General features: G+C 39.8%; 1 long non-coding RNA gene across 2 annotated transcripts; it reads right to left on the reverse strand.

The window, feature by feature from the left end:
• Nucleotides 1–9389: 9389 nt before the first annotated feature.
• On the reverse strand, nt 9390–14676 carry LOC140344625 (uncharacterized). Of its 2 annotated transcripts, none has more exons than XR_011923613.1 (4): nt 14648–14676; nt 11345–11457; nt 10417–10462; nt 9390–9747 (listed from the first exon to the last, which is right to left on the reverse strand). It is a non-coding gene; the product is annotated as an uncharacterized lncRNA (long non-coding RNA). The 2 variants fall into 2 exon arrangements; XR_011923612.1 differs by lacking the exon at nt 14648–14676 and adding an exon at nt 13963–14641.
• Between the last annotated feature and the right edge of the window lie 7067 nt (nt 14677–21743).

Here is a 21743-nt window from a genome sequence, read left to right on the forward strand (position 1 = left end):
AGTATAAGGCATGTTCGGAGAAATATTTACATATAAATTGTTCTGACTTTGGAGCTGAAAATCAGGATAACAATAATCTAATAATCCCTGTGAAATCGATAGATAAGTTTCATGGGAGGCAATAGTGACTGAGGCGATATAGTATATATCATTAGATGCTTTGTTCCAGAATGTATATTTATAGGAGCAGCTAGCATTATCGAGCTGAATGACCTGTTACTAATATGTGAAGCTATTCATAGAACTGTACATTATGTTGCTAAGATTCACGTTGTTACTATCCTGTGTCTATAGGGATCTTCTGACCTTTTATATCTGGAGCTGTGCCAAATGAGTTTTCAATCTTATGCTTTTACTACAACCAAAGTTAGCATTAAGGCCCAGGTTTTATTTAAAGGGAATATCACAAAAGTGAAAAAAAACACGATCAATATTATAAAACTTGGAATTGAATAGCGTTTTTTTGTTGTCAGCCTTTTGTTTTGGTTTACTTTATTTCCTTTGTATTTTCTGCCATACCTTGTTGTAGACAGCCTATTTGTTAATAGAACAAAAGAGCAAGAAATGCTGTGCACTGGTAACTGGGTGTGGGTTGTGATGGCACATAGTAAATATTATTAGCGGCAATAGTTATCAGTATTTTAATTCTTTTTTTTCACTGGCTGTTGTTGTTTAAATGGTTATCTTTTAGCCCCTGCCACAATAGTGATCAGGTTGATGGTGTGCCATGACGTGCCAGCCATAGAAGATAAAGAACGGGTAAATGTAGCATTTAGATGGCTCAGTATGTAATTCATACTGAGCCATCTAAATGGCCACTGGCTCTGGGTCTGTATGTAAAAGAAAAAACAAAAATGTATTATTTCGATACATTGATTAATTGAATATCATCAGTATTGATTGCATATAATTTCCAGATTACAAAATCTTTGCAGTATATTTTTTAGTATAGTTTTACCAGCACTGTAAAAAGAAGCAATTGGGACTCTCACCAGCTGTACACAATCAACTTCAATATTGTCTGCATGGGAAGCGGAAAACATTGATTCCTTTATTGTAATCACTGCTTAGGAAAACAACATAGTCAAGTAGTCAGAGTCCCTTCTGATTCGGGTAATTAATGTTTTATCTACCATGGGGGAAAAGGAAGGTATAATTTATCACGGATTCATGTCTGTCTCATTTTTTTGTCAGATGATCCATATAGATAAACACCTGTAGTGCATTTCAGCCTTTTATGAACAGAAGATCACTGTTCTGTGCCTTGGGGAAACAGGTGGAGGAGGTGATTAAGTTTAGCCATGCTGGACTATCCATTTTACTACTATATTTTCAATATGCTGTTGTTGTTAAAATATGATGGACAACACGGCCTTACAAAATGTCAGAAATGCCACCATGCCTTTATTGTGACTGATTACATAAATTTTTGTATCTTTGGGGGCTGCTTCCCCCTCTTTTTTACATATCACAGAAAGCCATGGACATTTATTGGTCTTCCTGTGTCATTTGGTGCCTTTGGATGCAATACTTATTCTCCTAACACCAGAACAAAAAGACCAGAATTTCTTCCCCACTGAGTTCAAAAAGTTCAGATGCCAAGCATTAAGAATTTTTGGACTAATCATTGTGATGACCATTATTAGGCACTTGTCTGAAATAAATAGAAATAGCCAATGTAGTGATCTACCTTGCTGATAGATGAGTACAAAACCAGAAAGTATGTACAAAATTGGTGAGATTAGTAAAAAAAAAATTAGATGATGTAGTATTGGAGAAATGGTAATGGTAAACATCACCCATGGAGTTTGAATGAAGTATGACATTCCATTTTAAAATTCTGTATACAGGCTGACTAACAATACCACAGAAAGATACACAAAGATAATCAGAACAACGAAACTCTCTGGATTGTGCAATTGGACGTACCAGCTGTTGTATGCACAGTAAACAGGAAATGGTATGAATATGATGATATGAATGATAAACTAAATCTTGCAGATCAAAGAAAATTCAATTTTAGTTTCCATAGTCTAAAAAAAAAGCATTTAATAAATATTATATGCACAAAAAAATACATTGGGAATTATAAAAGCTTTTACAAGTGATACTCTGCACATATGTCTTTGTCCTCCAGGACTGCAAGAAATGTATTATTGAATGATTATACAACATTTACAGGCAAGCTGGGAGATGCAAAGAAAATGATTAAAATATATTTTGTCCTAAAATAATTTTTACTCAGAACTGCTTCCTTCTCTATTCCCTTGTACATTTCTGACTTGTTCCCTTAATTACACTTTCACTGATTTTGCTCCCAATTTTTAAACTTGATTTATGGTTTTCCAAAAAGGTTAGAACACACTTTATAATGCCTTTTACCTAATACACAAGCAAGGAGACTCTACTGTGACCTCTAATGTCTACTTTGTATAGAGATACACAATGGGGCTCTAGGGCTGGTAGCAGCTTTGCCTCCATGCCTTTAAGTGCCATTTATTAGGACTTCAATAGGCACATACAAGTGCTCTATTTACTTTGTCTGTCCCTATTTAACCCCATTACAAATAAACCAATTACAAGTGAATCCTCCTTCATGCACTGACAGGTGAAAAAGACCATTTGACCACTTGTGTTGTCCTCCTGGTTTACTGGAGGAGCATCAAAATTGTACCTGGGCTCCCTGGATATTCACCAGTCCCCAGACTCTGATCCAAGTTGCCTTGTGGATGATCCAGCTCTGTTTTGGTATTGTGTTTAAGATTACAGCGTATGGCCCTTTGCATTTTAGTCCTTCACAATTATTGTTAATAGTTTATATCCATATTATTTTCAATAGATTGAAACATTTGTCTTGCATTTTGCTAAAGCAAAATTATGTTAGACATAAAGTCATGTGTGCTGTCTCAGGACAAGTGGAATACATGTTGAATATACCTATATACAGGCTTTAATTGGCACCCTTTAAAATTGTTCAGTTGATAAAGGGAATATTTGCTGCCCATCCGATCTGAGAGCTTTATATATTTGAGATTTTTAACCAAGGCAAAAAATGAACCTTCTTTTTTGCCATAGCACAGTATCTGGTAGGACTGGAACAGAAGCCTTGATCTGGTAGTAAAGTAAGTTTGGCCTATCTTGGATCATCTGTCATCATCAAGAGTTATCTGTTTGTATGGGCTCTCATTGCTGTTTCTATGGGCAAAAAGAAAATAAGAATGGGCAAAGAAAATCACACCTTAAATAGCTAATACATTCACTCTTTTTAGGGGCAAAATGATAGTTTGTCATTAATTAACAGATTCTTACCTTGCCAAATTCCAGTGTGGGTTGCCCCAACCTGTAACAAGTCCAACTGATGCATGCCATTTATGTATAGTAATTTTAATGCAACTAATGCATCTCATTTTAAAACATTTGCCCTTTTCTCTAAGGATTTGTATATACCGTGTTTCCCCGAAAATAAGACACTGTCTTATATTTTTTTGGGCTTCCAAAAACACACTAGGTCTTATTTTCAGGGTAGGTCTTATATACTTTTTTTAATGAAAAAAACACCATATTCCCAAATTCCCCTTACAAATTCCCCTTCTGATCACTCTGTGCTTTTTTTCCACTGTTCGGCAGTTAGGACATGGAACAGCAGGTGGCGCTGTGCCGGTTTCTTTCGCTCTGCTTTACAGACAGGAAAAGACACGATGCTGGCAGAGGAGAGAAGAGAGACGCTGCTGCAGCCAGAAACACACGCAGGATCGCGTATCAGGTGAGTATATTATTTTAATTTTTTTTTTTAACACATTTTTAAGGGCTCACTAGAACAAGCCTGGTTACATGCACTTCAGCTTCTGACAGGCGAAGTGCATGTAATATCACTCCGCCTGTGACAGGAGCCGGAACTACAAGGAAAGCATCGGCTTGTGCGGCTGTGTGTTAGCCCGCTGTGTGTACGCCCGCTGTCTCCCGCTCGGTGAGTACTGTTTTAATTTATGTTTGCTTTTATTTTTTTTATTTTTCTACTAGGTCTTATTTTCGGGGTAGGTCTTATATTAGGGCAGGTTGGGGGAAAAGTGCTAGGTCTTATTTTCGGGGTAGGTCTTACTTTCGGGGAAACACGGTAGTACAATTAATCTAAAGAAAAATTCCCCTTGTGTGTTTCCATAAATTTATTGGATTGTTCCACTTTTGTATCAACCTTTTATATGAACCATTTTGTGTTTTCCATTTTTCTGTTTTTGTTGCCAGTTCCTTTTTGTGCACTTTTTTTGTAACTGACTACTTTTATGTTATCTATCTATCTTATCTATAATTTTGTAATCTCTTTTGTTATATATAACATGTAAAAAAATAAATTCAATAATTTGTTAATGAATACCAAATTAGATAAATCTGTGTTTAGAGTTTAAGCTGTGACTATAAAAAACACTCCATCAGCCAGGCAAATATATTGATGACCTGTTAGCTAACCACATATGTGAAACCTGTAATAGAATAGTTTTATTTACATCTCATTTTAAAGTTTAATTGTGAAATATGCAGCTATGCCGCTTCTTGTTTAAGATGACATGACCATATTAGTATTCTGAATCTGAAGCTTTTTATTCTTATTCTTGGATTACTGGTGTCATGTGAGTCAATGCGCTTGCCTAGCAAGGTTAAAATGTAGCTTATCAATAAAACAAATTACCACAGTGAAATGAAGGTTACTGAAGAACAGAGTAGAGCCATTTTATTCCATTTGTTAGAAAGATGTTTGTGTGTCGAGCACTTGGTACTCTGCAAAATAAATGATTGCCTCTGGACAAATTATTTGTATTTATGCTGTATGATGTAATATAGCAGATGCCGAAAATGCTGACACTAAAACTCGTGATAAACGAGTTTACTTTGATTTTGTGGAAAAAAAAACAAGAGTTTTAATGATGGCAAATATAAAAGGGAATGTACAGAGCTTTATGTGATCCCTAGATATTACTAGGGAATGTTTCCCCACCATTAAAAGACCACATGGAAATGCCAGTGTGTGGAATTTCCATTCAGTTGGACATTTTATATTTGGGTTTCAAAGAAGACACATCATGCTACTAATAATATAAACGCTTGTTCACATGCATAAAGCCTTCTATGCAAAATAGTTGGGGTGTTCCTTCTTTTTTTTTGGCATTTAGATGCATTTATTAGCTTCTTCTCTCTTCTACCAAAAAAAAGAAAATGTTGTTGATAATGAAATTATAAAGTATTTATAATTATTAGGTTTTATGATTATAACGTTTTAAGGTGCATGCTTTAAGTATGTGCTTTTCCATGCATTGAAAAAAAAAAAATCCTTTTAAACCAAAACTAAAACTGCTTAGTTAAGTGTTCCTCAAGAAAGGCAAGTAAATCAGCACTGTAGTCTTTTTGTTCCCTTTCTTTTTTTAATCAGCAAGACTGATGGAAAGCAAACATCTACATTTATAGCTAAATATATAGGGTAATAAATTGAGACATAATAGAGGACCTAATAGAATGCACTGGTATGTACCACTTCCCAATAACAATTGAACATCCTTTAAATACCAATCAGAGGGAAAGTACAGGTTTTCCAGGTAATTTCAAACACAAAACACTTTTTCATAAAACCATTACATAATATTGTATGCTTACATAACAAGGTACAGAAACTTATTTCTTTTAGGTAGGAGCATTGGGGGTATATAGCTTTATGCAATAATGTAACAGTCACTGTTAATTTGAATATTTTTTCTTATTTGGATATAACATAAATTTACCCATAAAATACTCATATTTCAACACATTTCACTGAATGCTTCTTCAGGAATGCTTCTTCAGAAGAAAAAAAACAAATATCTAATAAATAATAATAAATGTAAAATACAAATGAATAGATAGAATATGATGCTGGAATCCCTAAGGTGCACTACCAAAGAAACAAAATCACAGGATACTACCTCTCACAAATACCCATAAGATCTTAAATTTAAAACTGATTATTAGAATCAATGTTTACAGCTATGAGTGTATAAAAAATTGAACTTAGAGATTTAGATAAAAGCTTTCCTTCTTCCCACCTATATGTACCAATGAGATTCTAACTTATTGGTTCATATGCAGCTGAGAGCTAAATATTTTACTCATGGCCCTTGTTTATCAAATACTTCATAAGAAGAGGCTTAAGATACAGAACTAAGGTCTAAACTTTGCTGAAAAACAATAATACATATCAAAAACTATTACCAATCCAAAAATGATCTGACATTAAGCAAATTATGAATTTGAAAGAAACATTTTGCAATAAGAAACTGGGGTACAACCTTGCTCTCAATAAATCAGAACTAACAAGTCGCTAGAATCAGTAAATGCACAGTCTGTTGACATTTCTAGCCACATCTTTCCAAGCTCTCCAATTTTCTTTTGGGCTTATTCCTAACAAATTAGTTGTGTATCTTTTAGTCTGATCAATAGATGTATGTGTAGAAATGTGATATTTAAAGAAATCATGTTACTAAACTGAAAGTGTAAATTGGGAGTTCCTTATAAGAACATAGTAGACCATTGCTCTAAGGAAGAGAAATCAACCCTTGATGATGGTGTGTCAAACTCATGATACACCACTGTGCTCAGTGGTTCCTGCCACTGATCTCCACAATACAACTAGAGTTCCACCCCAGGTGGATGTAGGTCCACAACACAAACGCATTGTATGCAGACACATCGAAGATGTTATAAAACACAACCATTGGCCATCTCCTGGTCATTCGCTGACAAGTGTAGGTAGCAGTCAGCATGCCCAGATTGTCCACTCCTTCTTTGTTTTTATTGTAATCCAGGATAAGTATGGGCTTTTTGTTAGTTCTTGATGACACAGTTCCATCTTTGTGAAAAGTGGACATAAGAATGACACTCTGGTTTCTTTTTGGACAATATGAAACAACAGTAGTGGTATCTGTAAATGCATATTTTGAAGAAAGTGGAGCCCTGCTCTTCACCTGCATAATTTTGCTTGGCAGCTCAGGTTTATTTTTTCTCATTGTGCCTACCCTGGTATGTTTCCTCCTAAGAAGTTCTTGTCCAAGGTCATAGCTGGTAAAAAAATTGTCACACGTGATATTGTCTAGATATAGTCTAATCTATAGATATAGTCTAGTAGTCATATCGAGGACTACACAATTTCCTTTTGCTTTTTCTCTGGGATGCCATTTGCAGGTTTGCCTCTGTAAATCTGTAAATTCCATGCATAGCTTGTTTTTGCATCACAAGCTGCTTGATATCGTTCAAGAGGTTGGAAGTGACATTGTTGACCGGAAAATTGTTCTGCCTGATGACGCGCCGCAGAGACTTTGAGGGGCCTCATTACAGGATCTGTACACTCCAACAAGAACACCAATATAAGCATCCAGCCATGGACTTTTTTCCTTCAAGGTTTGTCATAGAAGTTATGACTTTTTTTTTTGACAATGGCATGAACAATTCAAAACATGTCTTAATGTCACTTACTCCAGTCACAGCAAACCTTGTGATCCCAGGGGTCATTTTGATGACACTTTCAGCAGCTCATCTGCCATGTACATCAGGAGGTACTGAACTCCAACAGAGGTTACCACTTTTTTGAATGTTTCAGCAGGAATGGAAGCAGCTTCAGCAGTGGTGGCCTCCTCTTTAGACTCATCAGATGTGTCTGTGAATTCTCGTTGATACTCTACTTCGTCTTCTGTCTCAGAAACCTGTTCGTCCGTATCCCTATGCGGGTCTGCATCCTCTGTCTCATTTTCATCCAAGATATAATCCATAATTTCACTTTTTTGTATATCTTCTACGCATTTTTGCAATCTGCAAATAGGAGATGTGTGCTTTGCAAGTAACAAGACTAACTGAATAGTTCTTTTTATGTCTGGAATGCCTGTTTGTTTTGACTGTTAACTTTCAGATAAGAGGCCTGAGAGATAAGCCCTCAATAGAGAAGGCAAAGGAGAGGGCTGGATGTTAGTGAGATGTTCTGTGGGAGCTGACAGTCAGATTTTAGTGTGTATATGATTTCAGTTTTGGCACTAATTGTTATATAATCTTTTATTATAACCTGGGTAGAATCTGACCATAAACAACACAAAGGTCTTAATTTTCACCACAGTATTTTTATAATTTAGTGAAATTGATTATTTTTGTTTTATTTTGTTTACATAGAGGATCCTGACATAAAGTGAAAAAAAACCTTGATGCAATAAACAAATTCATGTGGTACTTATATTCATTTAAAAAATGAAAACGGGTTGTAAATGACCCTAAGTCTATAGGAAGGTAATCACTTGTTTCAAATCCACGTCAAAGCTTCAATGGGATTCAAACTTCTTGAGCCATTACTTTCTAGTACAATTTAGATTCTTATTATGTTGAAAATTTCCCTTTTGGGACCTCTTGGGACTTTTCAACTTTTGGATATAAGGCTTCACATTCTCATTAGGCACACGTTGATATAATGCAGAAATCAGAGCTAAATCAATGACTGCAAGCTGCCCAGTGCCTAAAGCAGCAAAGCAACCCCACACCGTTACATCTTTTTCCTAAAATGCTTTCTTCAGTTTGTGCAGATATGTCTAGTGTTACTCTATTTTAGATTTTTCATCTCACAGCACATTGTCAGAAGATCTGGTCTTTACCTGTATGTGCCATGGGAAACTGTAGTCTTGCTCTAGTGTTCTTTTGGGGATGTGTTTTTGCAGTTTTCTGAAGTTTTATTGTAGCATTCTCTCATTGTAAGTGCATGCACTAAAGCCTTTTATAATCAAATAGTCAGCTCTTTAAATATTTTTGCTGGGCTAGCCCTGAAAAAAAGTTACCGATCATTTAAAATCTGTACCATGTACCATTAGATTGTTTTCCCTTCTTTAGACTTGCAGTAAAATTGTGGTGCAGTTACCACTTCCTTACTCCATTGAACTGCTGTTTTGGTGAGACACTACATGTAGTGTCTAGCTGCAGCAGCTTATTAGAGAATGAATAGGGGTGGCAATGAATGGTTTAGTGCCGCTCAATGCCGCCTACTGTCAAATCTTAAAAACCTTAAAGAACAAGTGTGATCCTGCCCTAACAATTCAATGTCTTATTTCAAATAATCTGCTGATCTTTTAAAACCACTTCCTATTGGCATCCACAACCTTCATTCTGAGAACCTTAAAATTATCTTTAGATCTTGGCATGCATGAATTTGAAGTAAGGCCACACAAACATGTAGAGAACATAATATTAATTCTTTGACAAGATCTCTGTTTGATGCCTGGTACAATATCCAGTACCAATAATAAATGTATGTGTATAACCTATTGGATAAGTAGGATTACATGGTGTTATCTTGATGTGATGCACTTTATACTGTAACAGACTGAAATGTATACATATTACCTGATTTTTTATTTATTTATTTTTTTTTGCTATCATTAGTGGCAATGTGGAAACATCAAAAATGAAATAGAAGGTTTGAAATGCCACAGAGTTTGCTGTGAAACTCGCTGCCAAGGCAAGGACCCTCTGATTACTACATGATTAACACTGAGTGGTCAGCCTGAAGTGCTAGAGCAGATTTATTTTGGAATTTCAGGATCCAATTTGTTTGGCTAAATTGGGTTTAGAGAGGCACTCTAAACACTGTTGTTATGACAACCAGGAGTATGTGGAAATTACATATAGTATAGCCATGAATACCCAGCTCGTCCTTTTCTTCTGAATGATGTTACCGTACATAGGAGGTGCATAGAACTGAAAAGACAAATTACCGGCATTACTAACAAGGCATCAGACATAAAACTGGGCTTTGCAATGAAAAGAAAGCAATCAATAACTAATCTCCACACCACCTATATACCATACATATTTGTATATATATATATATATATATATATATATATATATATAGCTCTGTCAGACAGCAAATAAAACAAAATTTTCAAAAGAACCTAAGTTGCACTAAGAGAGGAAAAATATCTAAAGAGCTGGGTTTTAATTTTTTTTTTTTTTTTTAGCTTGGTATCTAAGGTCAGCTCTGTCTTTCAGTCTGTAAGTATAAACTAGAACCTGTATAGACATACTATATTTTCAAAAATAATGATGTGTAAAACGGAGAGATTTTGTTATATAATGTGACGTATTGTAAATAATTGTGAAATACCAGACAGAAAAGTAACTAAATTGACTGTACATGCAGGATAAAATCCAGTCAGCACTCTGGCCTTTGCAGCGCTAATTTCCAGAAAAGTTTTAAAAGTTTATTATTACATTTATTAAATGTATTAACTATTAGACATGTGTTGGTGAGTTATGCCTAAGAATTTCAGGCCTACAATGTAAAATGAAATTCCATGCAAAAAATGGTACCACTTTTTGCATAGAAATACGTACAGAATCAGACCGCTAGGGAGGTTAAATTACCTTCAGCTCCTTATAGCACAAGGTGGGGATAAAGAGACGGGTAAATCTGGAAAACATAAATAAAAATGTTTGAAAAATGTATCCCAGAAGGCTGTGGGTTTCCTGTAGGTGTCTCGCCTTCAAATTAAAAAAAAAATAATGTGAAAAAATGTAATAACTTTATTTAAAAATATAGTAAAAAAATGTGGTCATGGGTCCACTTTAAGCAATTTCAGTAAAATTGATCTCAACTTGAAGTTTCCATTTTCTAAATTTGCTTGTGTTTCTTTTTTATATATGTGTGTATATGGTATTGTAATTTTGTAAACTTTTGATTTAATCTTTTGTTTATTTACTGTGACTTTGATCTCATTAAAAATGCATAAAAATAAACTAAAGAGGCAAAAGAACAGTTCAAATTAAAAGCAGGTTTTGTAATGCTTAAAAGTAATTAAAATCCCATTGTACCTTCAAAAATCAATTTACTTTTATCTTCCTATTGACAATGCAATTCGCAAAAATTACGAAAGTTTTGAATTAAAAAAAAATAAAAAAGTAAGAGAAGTTTTACCCACTACATTAATTATTGGTGGAGGACATTTCTTTGAAATCTGTATGTTTTTAGCAAAAAAGTTTAGGAAACAGGAACTCAGAATTTTGTTCATCCACCAAGTGAACAACAACAAGCATATGCGAGTTCATAGTAAAAGTGTACCATGATTCCTGCTCTATTTCAGCTCCAGTGTGTATTATATGCATGAGGTCAGGTGGATAGCAGAATGGCTTTAAGTGACCTTTAAATTTACTTCACATGGCTCATGAATCATCCCCAGGCACATTCATTTTAATCTTGGTTTATTTCACCTTGGGTACTCCCTTTCTGCACATCAACATGCTAATGAAAAAATGAACCTTTCCATGTTCATTGAATATCATAATTTCAACCTACCAACTTCATCACTGGGTCTTTATGCTTTTCTTTGTAGGGATGGAAGATCATTATTAATGGCCTCATTACTCTTCTCAAGAACCCTCAACCCTGATGAAAGTGGTGGGCTTGTCCTTGGTAGAAAATATACAAATATCAAAATGCCTTCATGCGAAGGTGTCAGTCAGACTGCTCTAGTTAATACCCTCATCTGGTGTTGAGATGAAAAAAAGGAGTGGGCCAGGTGTCAGGTTGTGCAGTTTCTGACTGGCCCCAGCTTCTAATGCATGCTGTAAAAAGCTCACAGAATGCAATAAAAACTTAACATTTAGTACAAAAGAGGAGCCTGTACAACCGTGCAACTGTCCTTGATGAGGGTAGCTTGGACTTTCTAGCCCATCCTTCACCACCACCATCAGAACCTCGCCTCCCCCTGACCCCCACCTGCTTACCAACCACTCCCCCACCATTAAATACCCAGACACCAATCTTGGATTTAAATTGGCTGGCAAGCAGCCGTTTATTTAAACTCGATTAAATAAATTAACCATTCAAGTAATTAACTAATATCTAATAATAAATAAATGACAAATACATAAATACGTTTACACTTTTGATATGCAAGTGTACATTAACATAACATAACATAACACTCCATTATTAATAATAATTATTATTAAACGGGATTATATAATGTTAACATATTACATTGAATATAACCTATTTAACCAACACCTAATTCCTCCCTATTATTAACACCTAACCATAACAACAAAATCCATAATATTATCAAACTCCATACTTCCGGTTATACACCCAAACAACCAGGCTGCAGGTCTCAGAAGGCAAAATCCGCACCCAACAGGACTTTGATTCTTCCAACATCTCTGCCTTGGCCCCTAGCCACCCAGCACTGCCTCAGGATCCATAATCATCCATTCACCATAAAGGGGGAGACCCCACCAAAGAGGATCCCCCCTGCCAAATTCCACCACTTCACCAATGCACTGGATCCTTGCCTTCCAAGACCCCAACAGCCACAGCGCTCAAATGTGAACCTCACACCTGAGCGCTACCTCCACACTCGCTGAGCTTGTTGAAATCCATACTGCCAGATTGTCTTCCTCCGTTCCCGGCCACAGAAATGGCTCACTGACGTATTCACCTTACTCTGAGCTGTCTTTAACCGTTCCATTAGGCAGGCGCTTGTCCAAAAATTGGTCCTGGCCACCGTAACCAGCCAGACCAGCAACACCATGTCACTCCTGCCGCCACCTCAAACCAGCTTACCAGCACAAATTATGCGGCCTCTCACCCGCCACAAACGTGCCAACGCATCATGTAGTACTACAATACCCCCATTCCTGACCACCAAAATGGCCCCGCCACTGTATTTTTCCTCACTCTAGGCAGTGTTAAACTATGCTCCCAAGCGGGGCACCCATCCAACTGGTCCTGGCCACCGTATCCAACCAGACCACAACACACCTGGACTCCACTGTAATCCAAATACTTTGATTCAATTCACTGCCACCTCCGCTCCAGGCGAGCACGCTGTCTATTGGTCAGCTGGACCGCCATCCACCTCTCGCCACACCCAACGAGATAGTACCCAACTCACAACCCGATGAAAGCCGAACCAACCACAGCTGAATGCCCCAACTAGAAATTTAAACAAAATCATTCCCTTCCAGTCTAAAGGCAAATTCTGCCACCCATGCCCAGTAACCACCAGCTGCCCCTGCTATCTGACTCCCCGTACCCCACCAACATCCACACCCAGTCTACCATCTGGAACCTGTCTCGGAACGTCACCCCACTCACAACACACTCCAGAATACGCTTGCCACCGCACGCCCCCCTGAAAGCAAAAGTGAAGACATTATGTTACCAACATCTCAACACAAATAGACATAACAGTCGGGGCCGGGCCAAAGGCCAGGGCAAAACCAAACTGTATATCCTCCCATTATGCTCAAACCAGCCACAGTACCGACCCCAGGGGGTAATGAAGCATACCACCCCATTGAACAGCCACGAGGGAGCAACAAAGAATACCATCCCAAAATACTGACATCAGGGAGTAACACTGTATACCATACAACAATATTGACACCAGGGAGTAATGAAGTATAGCATACCCCCAGCACTGACACCGGAGAGAAATCGAGAATGCCACTCCACCGTACTGACCCAGGGAGCAATATAGTATACCATCCCAGCACCAATGCCCAGGAGAATTAGAGTAGAGCACCCCAGTACCTGACACCTGTCATAAATAGAGTATACCATCCCACAGTACTTAAACCAGGGGGTAATAGCAAATTCCAACCTGCCGCACTGACACCTAGGAGAAACAATGTATACCATCCCAGAGCACTGACGCCAGGGAGTAATAGTATATACCGTCCTCAGTACTGACACCAGGGAGTACCAGTATGTACCGTCTTCAGTACTGACACCAGGGAGAAATATAGCATATCATCGCCCAGTACTGACACTGCCCCCCACCACTCAAAGGGACCCAACAGCTTGCCTTGCCTGAAACCAACCATATTGTTCTAACCTCTATCAGTCCCCTAATGTGATCCCCCATACACTATCCCCCCACCCCTCCCCCTAGGTCACCAAACACTTACCTGACAGCCCCATTCTTCTGTGTTTTGCCAGCTGGTCCCTGGGACCCTGCACCACTGCTGGTGCAGCTCAGCATAATGGAAGGGAGCTCACCTACCTAAAGGGGAGCTCTAAGTACTGGGGACCTGGCCGCGTCACCTTTGACATCACTTCCGGTCCTGGGGATCCTGCACGCAATTTCCCAGTAGACAATAGATAGGTGAGGCCTACACAACCCAGGCCTGCTTACAGTAGATTGGGGGCTGCGCCCCTGTTGGCCACAGCCCCCGCATGCAATGCAGCCAGCCAGAGGGGGCCCACAATATGAAGGGACCCCTGCTTCAAGGCCTGCAGGCCTTTCTCCCAGGGGATCAGGGGCTGCCCACCCTGACAGCTGCAGCCCCTGCCCCAAAGCTCAGCAACGGACTGGGGATTCGTCCCTAGACTGCTCCCTGCCTGAGACTCTCTTAACCCGGCTGATAGCTAGAAGGGGCCCTTAAGGGGCTCCCAGGTATTCCCTGAGTCCCCTGAAAAAAAATGGAGGGGATCTGGCTCCCCAGGCACACTGAAGGCCAACCTAACCGATGGGAGAGATTCACAAAATCCACCCCCCCACACCGAGCTACTCTGGCATGCAGCCAGGCTTCACCCGATGAAGACTCTGCCTCCTAAGCTGGGCTAAGAGGCCCTGAAATTCCCTCTCTATACCTGTGTCCTAACAGAAACGTTTTCTTCCAAAAGAGGGCCTCTCACTTCTGTCCAGCCCCTTTTATAACTCATCCTATTCCTAATCCCCTCCTACCCCACTCTCCACACTAGTACAGCCTCCTCTAGCCTTACTACAATTTATTAACCCCTACCACCCCTGGGTCTCCCACCTCCGTCATGTGGTCCTGTGCCTAAATTCTTTTGGCTACGGGCCTCTCTTTTAAAAGTAAGCATTTACATTTACAATTAAGTTTACAAAAGTGGACATTCTGATGTTTTTATGAGCCCAGTGAAGACTGGTTCTCTTTAAAACACCATTTCAGCTTTTCATAACCTCTGAAACCTCAGCCTAGTGCTCTTCAGATTTTACTTAAGTATATAGGTTGTCATTATATCTGCTGTTTATGAGCTGTTAGATCTTACAGCTGTTTGATCTTTCTTCTCTCTGATGGTTAATACAGAACAATATTCTGTAGCTGCTATAATTTTTTTCCATAATTTATGTCACACGTCATTGTACACACAGCTGTATCATTTATGCTAGTTTTGTGAAAGCCCTAGAGTGATATAAGCCCCAGAGTGAACATGAAACGTGGTGACGGTTTTAACCTTTATCTTATATTTATTTATATCTCATATATATATCTTATATTATAGGCCCAAAATATCCAAATGATGTGAATTTGCAGTGCTATGTCTCCCTGTACATTTGTTTTATTGCATGGATTCCATATTGGGGCTCTTGTCTCTTCTGTTGAATTGTACAGATTCAGCTCGCTGTCTATTGATCACATTCCATGTGATATTATTTTTGTCACATATATTACCAAATCAATGAAACAGTAAAAGATCACATACTTTCAAGTGTTGAGTAAAATCGAAAACTCATTAAAACTCATCAAAATTTAATTGTGTACAATGCACTTAGAATAAAGGAAATATGTCTTCAGCAGACGTTAGTGTTACTGGTCAGATTTGATTTCCCCAGTGGAGCTTTCATAGAAAAAAACATCATTTTACCAGTGATACGTCCTTGGTCCCTTCACAAATCCAGTCCAGCCAGTCCCACACTATCTCGGTTTCTCTCTTATTTGCTAACAAATTAGCATTTGAGAGCATTAGTTCAGATGGTGTGTCTTCCTGCAAATGTAAAACAAAAAAGAGCTGATCTCACTGTACATGCATGAGATCAAGCCCCTTTTTTACATTATAGCAGGGGTGTCAAACTTAAACACACAGGGCCGATATTAAAAACTTAGACTAAGTCGCGGGCCATACTTGAAATTTACAGTGTAGAATGAATGTGCCTTTATTTATAAAGCTGTGAGTCTGACATTTAAAGAAACATTCCCTGATGGAGAATATATTACTGCTGTTGAAATGCATGAACCTGGGAGATTCTCCACAAGGAGATGATTTAGTGAATGCCAGATTCATAAATAGCTTTATAAATAGATCCCTAGAGTAAAAATAAAAAAGACCACAATAAGCTATGCAGAAGAGAAGTGTTTTGAATTTTGTTTATCCTGGAGTGTGACAAAACTTTTACTTTGGTGTAATCTGCATGGGTGTCAGTATTATAGTAGGTAAGTAGTCTTGTTTCCTCTTATTGTTTTTTTTAATTGTTTAATCGCCAGAGAAAGATGGCCTGTAGCAAAAAAAAATGAATAGGTGAAGCCCACATGACTGGGTGATTAGGGAAGGCGGGAATAGTAAAGGTTGATTTGTTTATGTTTTTGTCTGATGGACGGGTAATAAAGGGGGACTAGCCTGAGGAGGGTGGTCAGTTGGACAAAGTATAGCACAAAAAAGGAAATTGTGGACCATTAAGCCTTGGACTTACTTTGGCGGACATTGAACCCCTACTTGGGTGCTTAAGGGATGAAGCTGCAACCCATGGTGAGGCCTGGCTACGAGCCCAGGCTTCTCAGAAGCCCCAACAGGGATCCTCTGAGTCCCCCTGCTAAGCGGAGCTCCGGTGGGGGATGCAGGGGCACCAGGAGGAATCCTTACCTCAGGCGGAACCCAATGGTGATGGTGGTAAAAGGTTATTGGGGAATGCAGGGCCAGGGGCTGATGGTGTGGATAGTGGGGGACAGACCAGGCCCCAGTCGGTTGTTGGGGCAGGGGAGCAGATGTCGCTGGGAGGGAGTGGGATGTCATCCCCTCCTTTGGTGCATTCGGATAGTGGGGTGGCCGGGGCAGGTACACCAGAAGGGGAGAAAAAAGGAGAAGGGGTCACGAGTGACAGCAACCCGGTTATAGCGCATGGTGCTAAGTGGGAGGTGTACATACATTTTGAAGGGCCTTTGGGATCGCACCTGCCACAAGAAGTGCGTGTTTGGAAAGGTGAGTATGTAGAAATTTTTTCCCTTCTACCGATGGAGCGCTTCGGGGCCCAAGATGCTAAGTGAGGGTAAGCGGCAGGGGGAGGATAAGGAGCTGTGGTGGTTGATACTGCGCACATTTCAAAATTGATTGCAGGCATTTGCTATCATGGGCAGTTTGATCGGAGAAAAGGCACAAGAAAACTGTTCAGCCCTTTTTTGTTACCTAAATGTGAAGCGCATAGGGTTTATGGTGGAGTGGCATGGCTTCGTTATGACGAACAGTTTCCTCAGCGAAAGATGATGCAGCCAGGGATGAGAAGGGACCACAAGGACATCAGCCTGTGGATGCGGCTTATGACATCGGTGCATATGGGGCCGCAGTCGTTTCTTGGGAGCGCCGGGGGTTTAGAAGTTTGAGAGCCCCCCGGGAAAGCGTAAGAGACTTTGTTGGATTTACATTGTGGTAGTATTCAAGTTTGGAACCTCTTGTCATTTTGGGGGTCTACAACCGTTTGCACGTTGTCCAGGCAAAGGACTTACCGGGGAGCCTGCAGGTAAGAGGGAAGATGCCAGTGAAGGTGGAAAACATGGAGTTTTTCCCAACAGGAAGGCGGCAAGGCTGTTGGAACTGGGATTTAAAGGTTTTAAGATTCCATGTAATTTGGCTAGTGTTCCTCCTAGAGCAAGTAATTTATTGTCGGTCTTACGGAATCCGGGATTGGGAAAAGAGGTGGTGCTGGGTCGGAAGGCGGGCCCCATCAGGGAGCCACCCTTTAAAAGTTTGGTAGTGTCACCTTTGGGTGTGGTTCCTAAAAAGGAATCAGGGCAGTTTTGGATGATTCATCATTTGACGTTTCCCAGAGGGGGTTCGGTCTCGCTGATGCTATCGATCCTGAATTGTGCACATAATTGTGGCTTAAACTTCGTTTGATAAGGCTGTGGATTTTGTTCGGAGGGCGGGTCTGGTTTGTTTAATGGCCAAGGCTGACATTGAGGCGGCTTTTAGGTTGTTACCAGTTCATCCAGAATGTTTTCATTTGTTGGGTTGCGAATGGCAAGATGAATTTTACGTGGAAAGATGCCTGCCTATGGGGTGTTCACTATCATGCGCATTGTTTGAAATGTTAAGCACCTTTATTGAATTGAGTTAGGAGGGTGATGGGAGTTCAATCTGTTTTACACTACCTGGATGATTTTCTTTGCATTGGTCCTACGCTGGTTTGTTTGTGTGTGCATCATTGTTAGGCAGTGTGGAGGAAGTGACTAAAAAATTTGGAGTACCGCTGGCGGGGGACAGGACTGTGCTCCTGACTACACAACTGTGTTTTATGGGGATTGGGCTGGATTCTCATTGTATGGAGTGCAGGTTGCTGGAAGATAAGGTGGTAGATTTATAAATGGCAGTTGTGCAAGCTGTGCGGTTGAAGAAAATTTGCAATCCCTTTTGGGTGAATTGAATTTTGCTAGCCGAACTATGCCCATGAGGAGGATTTTTAGCTGCAGGCTAAAATCGCCTAAACAATTAATTCGATTGACTAACGTGTTAACTTTGAGGTGTGGCATAGTTTTTTGGATCAGTACAATGGAATGTCCTTCTGGATGGCGGAGGCAGTGGATAATGTGTCCCTGGGTCTATTGATGGATGCATCAGGAGCCTTTGGATATGGTGTCTATTTTCAGGGTGGAGTGCAGGGCTCTGGCTGGGAGCATGGAGAGACAACGGGTTTTGCAAAAATTTGGTGCTACTTGAATTGTTCCCTAATGTGGTTGGTCTAGTATTGTGGGGTTCAGAGCTTAGGGATCGCAGGGGGCATTTTTTCTGTGACAACAGGGGGGGGGGGGGGTAGAAGCAATTAATACCAATTCTGCATCTTCTCCTCCAGTGATTTATACTGAGACGCTTGATACCTTTGTGTTTGCGCCTTAATATTTGTGTATAGGCAGTACATGTGCCTGGATGGGACAATGTAATCGCCGATTCTCCTTCTCGTTTTCAGTGGTAAAGGTTTCCAGAAGCAGCACAATTGGCGGAGGAGGGGGAACACCTTGCCCACCAGAGGTTTGGATAGAGGTTTGGGGACCATCACTGGTTTAATACAATGGACAGTCAGCTCTCGAACGTGGAAATCGTATGTGGGGACTTAGAGGGAATGGTTCTTGTTTTTGCAAACTGAGGGGATGGACAGGGATCCAAAAGGGGATGAGGCTGTTGTGCTGTTATTTATAGTGCATCATTTCTAAAAGGGTGTGTCGGGGTCAGCCATGGCCAAAAAAATAGCAGCATTGGCCTTTTTTTTTAAATTGATTGATCGTCATGATGGCACAAAGAGTTTTGCAGTCAGGCAGGCTTTGAGGAGCTTGTGAAGGTCTGTTTTTTTGGGGGGGTAATGTGTAAGGGTGGTAAAGGTAAGTGAGATTGGTGGGGTGGCAGTGGTACCTAGTAGGGGTTGTCTTGTTTAATTATAAATTTTCACATTCTCAGGACTGTCTAGTTTGGATCCTGGGACACACTTTTGTTTATTGGGGTTGCAGACGCGTGGATATTCGGCCGAACGGAAGGCAGTTGGGTGTGCCACAGGAGACTGTGCAAGTCCAGTGGATAGGCATCCCAGGTATGCAGTGGAGCCATGTTTTACCAGAAATCAGCAGATTTTCCAGATTAGATAGACCTCCCAGTGTAATTTTGATTCATGCAGGAGGGAATGATCTTGAAGCCCGGTCCCTGTGTGAACTTATCCGGGACATAAAGTTTGATTTTTTAAGGTTGTGGGGCCTGTTTCCAAATACGCTATTTGTATGGTCAGACATAGTGGTGAGAAGGTTTTGGTGGAATGTGAGGTCGGTGGAGAAGTTAAATAAAGTTTGCATAAAAGTCAGTGTTACAAGGATTGGGGATTTAGTAGTGCGGCACAAGGATTTGGAGATGCAGAGGGAGTGAGATGGAGTGCACCTGAATGCGGTGGGGACGTAATTATGGTTATTGGGCTTAAAGTATGGAGTGCAAAGGGAACTGAGGGTGTGGCAGTGCTCACAAGCATAAGGTGGTCATGCTTGCGGCTTGTGGCGGTTCTTTGGTTGGTCCATGTTAAATTTGAATTCATAAAAACGGGAATGCAAACCCATCACAGTATAGAGTTCTTGGCAAGGAGGGAGCAGAGGATGCCGGCTAACTATTCTCGAGCCAGCGTGGTAGCAGCTTGGAGCCTGTTGGGGTGAGCGGTGATAGCTAAGGAAGAGTTTGTAGAATGGGGGTACTCTCATGGCCCTTTAAATAAAATGGTAACTGCTTGTTAAAAAGGATGGAAAATGTTGAAATGTTTAAATGGTATTTTTGTTTTTTGTACATTGGTATATGTTAAATATGAAATTGCATATTATAGCAATAAAATGGGCTGCTATGGCCAAAATTTTATACCACAAAACAGTTTTAGTGTGTTTATAAGGGGGATGTTGGTGGGGGGAAAAGGTTAAGGGTTAATAAAGAATGACCAGGTTCATCTATTCTACCTTAGTCATGTAATGTGAAACCAAATTAATTGGTGCATTCATTCGGTTTCACATTGCATTCTCTGGCACAATTCGCTGGCTTACCTGTCAGTATAAACTCCACGGGGTCCATGCATAGGCTGCTGTTCAATAGACACGAGTGATGCCGCTACTACAATTCTCGGCATCACTTGCATCTATAAAATGCGGGACAACACATAGGCAGAGAAGCCTCTGGTTTAGAGACGCAAATGATGCTGAGAATTGTAGTTCTGGCCCGCAGTTACTACAGATTGCAGTAGGGTCGAGCCAGCAATGCATAATAGGAATTCTTTTGGGGGCCAAAAAAAAAAAGATGTGCTAGGCCAGATTTAGCCCGCGGGCCAGAGTTTGGCACCCCTGCATTACAGGAAGGCACCCTAATGATGCATGCGCCGAAGGAGCAGCCCAAAGCCTCTCAGAAGGCTGCGGGTTTCCCATTTATTCTTTACTATCACAGCCTTAAATACAGAAAGGAAAGAGACCTTTCCAAGAAATGGAAGGTAAGAAAGTAAAAAAGGTAAAAAAAAATAAATTACATTATCTAAAAAAGATAGCCACCTACTGTTACTGTTACTAATACAGATACTGTTAAAAATGTGGTGATAGGTCCACTTTAAGTATGATCTATGTGCATATATTGTTGGTCAATATACTTTATAACATTTATACAGGGATGTACAACTCTAGTTATCCATGAAATACAAGACCTTTACATATTGCTCCACATACACTCATCCTATATAAACCCCATTGTATGAGTTGTATTCAATTAGAAAGGATGAGCATCTATTAATGAGTCGTTTAGGCTTCCACAATCATAATTATTATTATTTTTGACGCAAGAAGTAGAGGCTTATCCAGTTTATGCCATTATTATTCATAAAGTAATAATTATTTTTTACAATATTTGTACTGTATATCTGTACTTAATTGGGTTTTGTTCCTATTCTCTTTAGTGGATCTCCAAATGAGAATTCAAGGGTTATATCTGGTGTTATTTTAAGTGTTAATAACCCTTGTATATATAAATATCCCTTACATAATGAACAAGTTCCCTTCTTAAGGCTCGGGTGTTAGGCCAGTTGGTTGATAAGCGAGAAGCACAGTAAAGTAGAAGTCCTGGAGATTGTGAATACTGACTGAGAGTGGGAAACCAGACCAACGACTGAGACTGTGAAAGGTTGATGAGAGATGAGAAGCTTGATGCTTGAAGTTCCCTAACCAAAGTTCTCATAAGT

This window comes from Pyxicephalus adspersus, chromosome 1 (assembly GCF_032062135.1).
Source record: "Pyxicephalus adspersus chromosome 1, UCB_Pads_2.0, whole genome shotgun sequence".
Lineage (NCBI taxonomy): Eukaryota > Metazoa > Chordata > Amphibia > Anura > Pyxicephalidae > Pyxicephalus > Pyxicephalus adspersus.